This window comes from Pinus tabuliformis, chromosome 6, assembly GCF_031772625.1.
Source record: "Pinus tabuliformis cultivar Carrire ecotype Pingquan chromosome 6, CPIR1, whole genome shotgun sequence".
NCBI lineage: Eukaryota > Viridiplantae > Streptophyta > Pinopsida > Pinales > Pinaceae > Pinus > Pinus tabuliformis.
Window position 1 is genome coordinate 970,955,582 of NC_142292.1, and position 9,557 is coordinate 970,965,138.

The window sequence follows — 9,557 nt, forward strand, 5'->3', positions numbered from 1 at the left end:
TGTATCTGTCATGGCAAATGGGATCTCTGTATGTCAAATTCAGTTGATTCTAACCTGAGAATCCTTAGTCTGAAAATTTGAGGCTACTGCATGCTGGTCGGTGCATTCCAATTAATTAGCAGAGGTCACTGTGGCCTAATAGTCAAATTATAGTTGGCCATTCTCTTTAACTTGCTATGATAGCCCTATCTAGAAGCGAACTTTTATCAGTATAATTTACCTGATGAGAATGTGCTAGTTTGCGCTGTAATGTTAACTGATATCGTTCTATTGAGTTGTTTTACATGCTACCCCGACCAAACAGGTGTTGGTAATTAACAGTGTTTATGTGAAGGAATTTGGGTTTTTCTCATCTGGAGCTCGATGTGTCTTCATTTGACATCTGGGTTCGTTAGTGTGATTTCCTGCAATCAGTGTCACTAGTAAGGACAGGCACTTCTACGTTCTACCTGTGTGCGTTTGCCCAAGCTACTGAGAGAACATGGGTTCCGAATAACATGGAGTTGTGTTTAAGCCTTGAGCTGCCTAGCCAGCTCACAAAAGAAAGGGAAAAAGGCCTCAGCAATAGTGATTTCCTATTAGGTCCACAGAAATCTATGCTGATATGATCATTTAGCAAATACATGGATCTGTCTTTCAATCTCACACATAGAAATACACAGCATATATTAGATTATATTAATCATTCACACAAACAGATGTATAGCTGAATGTGATATTGTTACTTCTTTTGAGGTCATTGGAGATATTTCCCTTTTCAGGGGCATATGTCTGAGGAAAACCTCACAGGATGCCCCCTCTTCCTAGAATATCTGGATGGAGGACAGCTCAACCACCAGTCACAATAATGGGTGATAACCTTGAAGGACTCAATAGTATTTGATTCTGTGACCTATGGCTTCTCTATGGGCAATATGCTTTGGGCAGATGGTTCAACTGATTGAGCTAACACTTAGGGATACACACATACATGAGATTATATTAATCACCCATACACATGGATATCTATGATATACCTTTCCTGAGTTCGTTGGAGATATTCTCCTATGCTTTAGGAGTTTCTGCTCAACTAATCATCATTATTGTATTTGGAAGCCCTGCTTTCCATTTATTTTTTGCACAGTCAGTATTTCTCTGGATATTTCTGGTAATTTGGTTATAACAAATGCACAGGGCACTACTTTAGCAAGATAAATCATAAAGGAATCACACACTATGACGTATATAAATGATATTCTTACCCTTAGAGGTCATTGGAGATATTTCCCTATTTCTTCGATGTTCTGTTCAACTAATCATTATTATTGTACTTAGAAGTCATTCTTCCCATCTATATTTCTCATGTTCCATATTTCTCTGGATAATTCTGGTAAGTTGGTCATAACAATTGCACAGGCAAGATAGGGGAAATACGCACTACTGAGAGAGTAAGGTAAAAAGCAAATTCTTTCACAGTTTTTGGTGAATCGTGTTTTTTAAAAGAGAGCGTGCGGTGATTAAGGTTGACCTATCTTAGACTTGGCTTATTTACCGTTCCATGGCAGTTGTTGTGGAGTTAAGCCACAGTCCATTATTCATAAGGAGAAAAAAGAAAAAAGAAAAAAAGAAATATGAAATTAATTATGGGTGTTTTACAGTAGAAGAGGCGGTTGAAGTGCTGCGATTGTCCTTCCTATCTTCTCATCGCTGCATAATCAATAGACATTCTCCTCTTTCTTGTCATTATTGATTCTTGAAAGTATTGATGCTAATGAAATGAAATTCAACGAGTGTTAGATTTGATGAATCCTTTTTTGAAAGGGTCCTTTTAAAATAAAGAGCTAGAAACCTTATTTTAAAGGTTTTTAATGCAAATTAAGCTTGCCAGCGGCCATCCATGATGTTAATGCCTACGTAGTTGGTACATAATGACAGCAATGGAGTTAGTTACATGGTTGATGTTATTATATGGATCATTCAGACTGATCATGCCTTGTAAAATAGAATAAATTATCATAAACCTACATAAGGTGCAGATAAGATAATATAATTGCACCAAGAGAAGTTCAGTGCTCTTTCATCCTAGTTGGGTGGGAAAAAAATTGATGTTGATGTCAAATCTTAAAAAGAAAGAAAGAAAGAAGGAATGTATGGATAGAAATCAATAATAGCATGTGTATAACCATCACACTAATAAAATAAAATGGAAAAAAATATGGTGTTAGACCTCAAATGTTACACTGAAAGGAAGAAGGAAGGAATAAATAGACAGAGAAAATAATATTAACAATAAAAGAAACTTGCATAGATAATCTTAACTCTGAAATATTTTAAGCACTAATTGATTTGTGCTTGGGCTATTTTTTTGATTCCTCTTGGTGCTTAATAGATCAGGGTCAAAGATGGATCTATAATAGTATTATTAATGTCCATGAATGATTAAAACGGTAGGTCAATAAAGTACACCCAGTAACAACATACTGTAGGAATGCCAAGGCTACTCAGGAAAAACTAAACCAAAAAGAGTAAACAAGCCAACGAATAAGAAAGTACAAAAATAAATAACAAAGGGAGGAGGAACTACTCCTCATTAGGTACAGTATAGAAATAGACGAAGAAGCATTTTCTTCCACCCCAACCATTGTGAAGGTGCTGATGCTCTGCCTGATAATGTCAGTAGGGGAGTCCCAGGGGCTGAGAGGGCCTAGAAAGAATATAGAACTTGTCTAGGGCACACTGCAAAAAGAAACCGTTGTTCACAGTTCACCCTTACAATTTCTAGAATAGGAGTGGATACAGAGCTGTGTTTTTGCAAGCAATGCACCTAAACTGTGTATAGTGGGTCAGTGCAATGCTAAGATTTGAAAATCTGGATTTCATGGATTAGATTTCATTAGATCATTAGTAGCCATGTAAAGAAAATTCTAGAAAAAAAGGAAAAAATAAAGAAACTAAATTAATTTTGGGTATGATCAGGATTCACAAAAACATGTACAATATCCAAGAATGCGTTTAAGCCATTTTCATACTAAAAATAAGAAATATAAAATATCAAAATGCAAATGGCACAATACTAATGAAGTGACGTATAGCTACATTGATGGAGTTCCTATCAAGTGAAGAACAACTACAAAATATCCCATCCCCATCAAATACCATAAATTTTGTCGCAACTTGGCCAAATAAGAGGTCGTCATCACGGAAGTATCCTGTGCTATACTAGGAGAAAGTTAAGTAATTTTTGACAAGGAAGATGTATCTCTCTCAACATCTAAGGTTGATCTTTTATCTGGTGCAAAGCGATGCACAGTGTGATGTTGTCCATAAGTATGGCAGTTATTTAGGACTCGTAATAGCATAGTATGTGTAGTAGTTTCAGAGGACTGCATAGAGCTCCACAAATGTGAAAAGATAGTAGAAATGAAGCTTTATTTATGAATAAAAGGCTGAGGATGAAGTTATGGAAAGAGTGTTTGCTGGGGAATTCCAAGAAGTTACAAGTGTTTGTAAATGGCTTCTGACCTATCTCTGGTGCTATATAATCTGTTTAGCAATACTTATGGCATAATTTCAAATATTTGATTTGAAAGGAGTTCATGTTTGGGCTAAAGATTATCTGTTTTATGTCAACTTGATAAAAGGCTAAAGAAGAAGCAAGCTTTGAAGTTCGCTTGTTTTTGGTTTTACCATAATGGCTGCAGTGTGATTATCACATTGTAGTTGGTTTATGCAGCGCATGATTAACTGTTTAAGCTGCCAGCTTGGTCAAATATTTCAATGTATCTCCTTTCCAAATGTATAATGAAAATAAATCCTATGCAAAGCTGTTCTGGCTCTGTCATTATTGATGCATTTGCTTTCATTTGAAATGGTAGTTGCAGAGCCTACCCTTATTCTTTCTTCAACTCTTCTACATGTTCTTGTTGTCTTGTAATCTAATTAAATGCAATTGCGTTCTTGGTGGAATTTATTCAGTGGCTTACTTTAGAATATCCTGTAAGAAACCTTCCAAGGAAATCGGCAAGGCACAGGAAAATCATTAGCTTTGACAAATTATTTGGGGTGGACTTCTTCATAACCAACATCTTTTATTTTCATGTGAAGCACATCGATTGTACATCTGGTAAAAAAATGCTTCCATGAAAACAGGAAAATTAATCCTAGCTCAAACATTGTCTGCGACATCTATTTTATAAGCTGATCTGGAAGTGGTGCTAGACAATGCATACTTTGCCCACATTTTATGGAATACTAGGATGCCACCCAAGCATATTTTCCCGTAAATCAATAATGATTTTAAAAGATTATTTTTCAGTCTCATAGATGCAACATCCATTCATGTTCATGTTGAAGGGCATTTTCAATTATCTGAGCCTTCATATAAGGCTTGCTTGCATTTCAATGTGTTTATACTAGGTATCTTTTTCCTTCAATTGTTGTGATAGAGAGATATTAGTTCTCTGTGGCCAAAGTATTTAGCTTCTTCGATTTAAATCTAGGGAGTCATTTGTCCCAAGGCAATTAGTGGTTCTTAATTGCTTTTCAGTTTAAGTCGTTTCAGTGTATGCATGTTTTATCTGAATTTGTTAAGCAAGTTTTGACACAAAGAACTATTGTAAGGTAAATTGGGTAGTATGTATCCTGTGTACCACTATATGAGATATTGAAACTTTAGACACTTATTTTGGATGAATATTGTTTGGTTTTCAATTCACTGATTGATCCATTTCCCTTTTTTATTTATTTTTCATTTTCCAACCTCAATATCTATTTTTTTTAATTGCTGTTTGTGTGGAGTATGAGAAAAACAAACTTTAACGAGGCTGTCACAAGTTTCACAAAAATTCTGTTTGAAGTATGGCTGATGTCTTTGTCATCTATCCAATATATTGTTTATAACACAATAACTGGATATTTTCAATGTGTGCCATCTCCACACAATAAATAAGAATTCCCAAAGATAACTTTTGCATATTTAAGAATGAAAATGGAACAAGACAACTCCCTTCTTTTTTTCAAATGTTCTAGTTACTTGTCAACCTGCTGGTTCCATTTCCCTTCAGGTTTCTTGAAAAAAGACTCACACTGACAAATACCTCCATGCCCATTCCCACCACAACCATATTCAAAATCTGCTGTCATTAAAACTCTCATTTCCAGAGTGTCAAATCTTCCAAAGGTCCTAGATGACTGCTGCCGTATGTTTCTATTAATTAAATAAATCAGATCTGAACTTATTTAATCACATAAATGAATATAATCACATAAATGAATATGTCTGAACATTCAACATTCACACATATCGATGGAGAAATGAACAGTGGAAGCAATAAGTGAAAAACACATATGTACAGTGATTTTTCCCTTCAAATTAGCTTATCATTCCATTGTTTAAACCTTAGAAGGTACCTCAACAGTCTGTTGTAACTTGGCAGCTATATAGTAAACAAAACACTACAAAACAGAGAAGTATAACATGCTGAAATAGAAGTATGGCTCTGCTGAAAAAAGAAGGCAACAGCTACTGCTGTACGACTGTACAGTGCTGTTGCTGTACGGATTCCCTATTACTGTTTGCTGCAACAGATCTGCACTTTCTTTTCTCAAATTCACTCTACTTATCTTGGTCTTCGCCTTGCTCAAGTGTTCTAATGTGTGTTTCAACTTCTCCCATCTTGTCCTATTTATGCTTTGAGGGAGATTATTAATCTCCTTGATTCTTGCAACTAATTTTCCATATCTTAGCATGTTAATTTTAGGCATGTTCTATGCTAGAGCAATTTATTAATTTCTTTTCCATATTAGCAATCACATCAGCATAATAGTAAATCGTAGTTAGAACATAAACATAAATCGCAGAAGACAAGCCAAGACAAGAGGACACAAGATGTGTCATTTAAATACCCTCTACTTTAAACATAGGGATATAGAATAGAGTGGTTTGAGTTACTACGAAGCCCAAAACATGCCAAGAGTTTTCCCTAAGTGATCCAGTACTATCCTTACCATTTGATAGATCTTTTAAGGCATGGTTAATTGGTTAAAGTTTTCTTAATTGAATTGAACTTCTCCAAAAATCGATTTTCACTAGAATGCATCAATCTAGCATGGTGAGATTCAATGTAATGGTTGCTTCTAATCCATACATATTAAGCATAGTCTTGTAACTAAGTATGCTTTGTCATGTTGTTTGTTTACTAAGACGAAGAAACCTAGAAAGTAATCAAGAAATTAGTTAATAATGAATAGGTACAGGTAACAGAGAAAAACAATAAAACCAGCAAGCAAACAATCCAAAGAAAAATGGGCTGACATGATGTAACCTAAGGTTGAGGAAAAGAGGATGCCAACAATTATTGCATGGTGCATAACAGATGGAGGCCTGACAAAGATGGTCTAGTGGGGTAGAATTTTCTAGTGAAAATATAGATTTAATACTATGGGCTTGTGTAAGGCTTACTCTGACAGTTGTTTTAATGATCTTAAATTAAATGAGAAGATCAATTCGTAGAGAATTTGGGATTTTAGAATGGAAGCTTATTTAGTCAATAAAAGACTAGTGAAAATATTAGGATACACTTTTACCCTTATTCTAGTGTTGAATAAAAATGTCGTGAAAAATAATGTGTCTCTAGTTTTGGATAAAAGGACCCTCAACTTTCTTTGCAACTTTTGTGGTCACTGGCCACTTATGAAAGGAGTAGGCATCTTTAGAAATGCGATGCCATTTAGAGGGGAAATACTAATAGCAACAGGGCAAAGGCAATTATTCCATTCACTTAATTATTTCTCATTTGTCTGATCATATTGTGAGCTGCAATATATATCATGAGATTGTTTTAGTACTAGTAAACAATGATTAAATATATAATAAATTTGAACCTTTTGACATTTAGAGGACATTCCTCTCAATTTACAAAAGAAATAAAGTATGACAATCATGTTGGGAAACAGTTTCTGAAGTTTGGAGTCTTTTATTTTCAAGATTAACTAAATGGGTTGGAAGATGAAAAAAAAAAAAAAAAAAACCATCAAATTGGAAGAGCGGGTTCAAATGCTATTTTCCATGATGGACAGTTGAATATGTTTCAACTCTAATTGTTATTGAAGGGTTCCACAAGGATGTCACATGAGCGTTTATGATGCCCATTTTAACATAGATAGCCACCTATGTTAAGGTTCTCTTTTGCAGTTCCATGTTGTTATTTAGGAACATTATATACATCTGGTTGGACACATGAAAATCAATTGATGGATTTGGTATTGATGATGGAAATGTTGGATGTATGACCAAATGTATGACTTACTTGGTTACAATTTATTTAGTGCATGACTTGTCAGAGTTATTATTGCATCATATAGGCTTATATATATATGATTTATCTAATCAATGACTTAGTGAAATTATGATTTATCTGATGTAAGATTTAATTCCAGTATGAACAACAAAAATTGACACGTGGACACTGGGCTTAATAAACATGATGTTTAAGATCATGTATCTATATCTATTTTGTGGTTGTATATATGCATGGATGAGAACTAAACTACAGGTTGGAAAGAACCATATGATAACCAAGATCTACTATTCCATTGGGGAAGGTTAAGACGACCAATGAGGAAAGGTACGATGTACATTGTTCTATTACATTTGGTATCTACTTGATATGCACTCTTATGACATGAGCAAAATGCAAATGACAGGTGGCAAGATGACCTGACTGGATTATCCGATGACAAGTCCAACCAGCTCTGTAGTGTGGTCCGTGCTCTGAAGGAGGGGTGGAGGTGTTTCCCACCGTGTATCCTCCGAAACCTGGAATCGTGGGGAGGACAGCTGAACGCTCCCCCGAGACGTGCGATGCCGATTTCCAGTTGCCTGCTGGGGAAGTTAGGTCGATGTATTCGACGCTTCCACCATGTCGGTTTTATTAGTGGTTAGTATGGCCGTTGCCACTGATAAAGCAGCAGAGGACGGATAAGGTGGGAATGGAAGTAGGCCAGGGTGGATAGGAAGATATAGATCAGTTGGAGACTCTTGATGGGAAGTAATGCATTGCCTGACTTATCGAATTTTAATGCTATAACTCTCTCTGGTTTGCTATGCTTTCAAACTCCTTGTATCTTTTCATTCTAACTTCGGGACGAATTTTTCTGAAGGAGGGGTGTATGTAATGCCCCACTTAAATCTTATCCTACAAATTGTGTTAATATTTACATTATCTGAAAATATTGAGAAATATTGGTCTAATATAAATTTATGATTTCCATTATTCAAATTCCCCACTTACCTTCTTAAATTGAATATTATGTGGGATATGGTCTCCTTTCATTATTTCAAAATATATGTATTCATGTCACATTCCCCAATGTACCCTCACGTTTACTTGGGGGAAGACATAGTCCTCTCCATCTTATCATCAATATTTATATTTATTCATTTCACATTCCCTAATGTACCCTCACATTTACTAAGGAGAAGACATGGTCCTCTCCATGTAAGTACATTTCACATTCCCCAATGTACCCTCACATTTACTAAGGAGAAGACATGGTCCTCTCCATGTAAGTACATTTCACATTCCCCAATGTACCCTCACATTTACTTGGGAGAAGACATAGTCCTCTCCATCTTATCATCAATATATATTTATTCATTTCACATTCCCCAATGTACCCTCACATTTACTAAGGAGAAGACATGGTCCTCTCCATGTAATTACACTTCACATTCCCAAATGTACTTTTCAGATTTACTTGGGAGAAGACATGATCCTTTCCCATTAAATTCTCAATTTTATATTCATGTCACAATTCCAAATGTACTCCTAGCTTACTTGGGAGAAGAGAAGTCAACTAAGGATGGATGAGAAGTTAATGACATTAATGAGAGGTGGTTGAGGAAAGAGGGTATAAAAAGGAAGGGGGAAGGAAGAAAGGGGGGGGGTGTTGGAGTCTTGCTTAGGATTGTGGGGGTTGGTTGTGATTGTTTAGCCATGTTATGATTTTGGGAGACCTTGGAAACCTGTGGAGGTTTCTTGGGTTTGAGAGGAGGAAAGTATCATTGTCTAGTTTTTCACATTCTTCTTGAGGACACACTATATCTGGTTGGACTTGGGCACGGAGGGCTAGGGAACCTGTGGAGGTTTCCTGGGCTAAGAATTTATTTCCTAGTTGGCTGGGAGGTAAATCCGGTTGGGTCGGTCAGAAGGAGCATTCGGCTGGAGCTATAAGACAAAGGTATCATCATCAACCGCTCGAACAGGTATTTTTCCATGGACTACTCTTGTTAAGTTGATATCAATGGAATGCTCACCATAATTTATGTTGATTATAATGTAAATGACAAAATTTTATTTGTTTAAAAGCCGTGTAAGTAAGTAAGTTATCATCTCTTATCGTATTTAATTCAGAAAAATTAGATCCATTAACAGACCCTAGGATAGGGCTCTTACACATCACCAAGACTTTCTTCCATGCCATCATGACACATCAGCCCCATGTCATTAAGATTTACCTTCATTCCAAATCATCATGACATGTCAACTCCACATCATCCCTTTTAGCACTAGGCCATC